The 245-nt window shown below is 46.9% G+C and overlaps 1 protein-coding gene across 1 annotated transcript in view; it reads right to left on the bottom strand.

The window, feature by feature from the left end:
- LOC119593513 overlaps positions 1-245 on the bottom strand; it is a gene marked incomplete at its 5' end in the record, with an annotated part of 6,967 nt that extends 6,722 nt beyond the window's left edge. Inside the window, 1 exon segment of the mRNA XM_037942474.1 lies at positions 82-245.

Here is a 245-nt window from a genome sequence, read left to right as displayed (position 1 = left end):
ACCATCCCAGCGGAACAATTCAAACCAACAAAGAGCATTATATCTTTTCTTAAAGCTAAAGCAGACCCTGGAACACCTTACCCTTACGAAAGCCCTGCTTGCTCAACTCGCCGGAGACAGACGTGGGACGGAGAAGTCTTCAGCAGATGTAACAGAGCGTTCCATATCCTCTAATGGCCAAAACACAGGACTTCGTATTTTCGAGTATTCACTGCTAGGTGTCTCTATCGCGCTGAATTTACCCC

This window comes from Penaeus monodon, chromosome 32, assembly GCF_015228065.2.
Source record: "Penaeus monodon isolate SGIC_2016 chromosome 32, NSTDA_Pmon_1, whole genome shotgun sequence".
Taxonomy (NCBI): domain Eukaryota; kingdom Metazoa; phylum Arthropoda; class Malacostraca; order Decapoda; family Penaeidae; genus Penaeus; species Penaeus monodon.
This window is presented reverse-complemented; position numbering and strand designations above follow the sequence as displayed.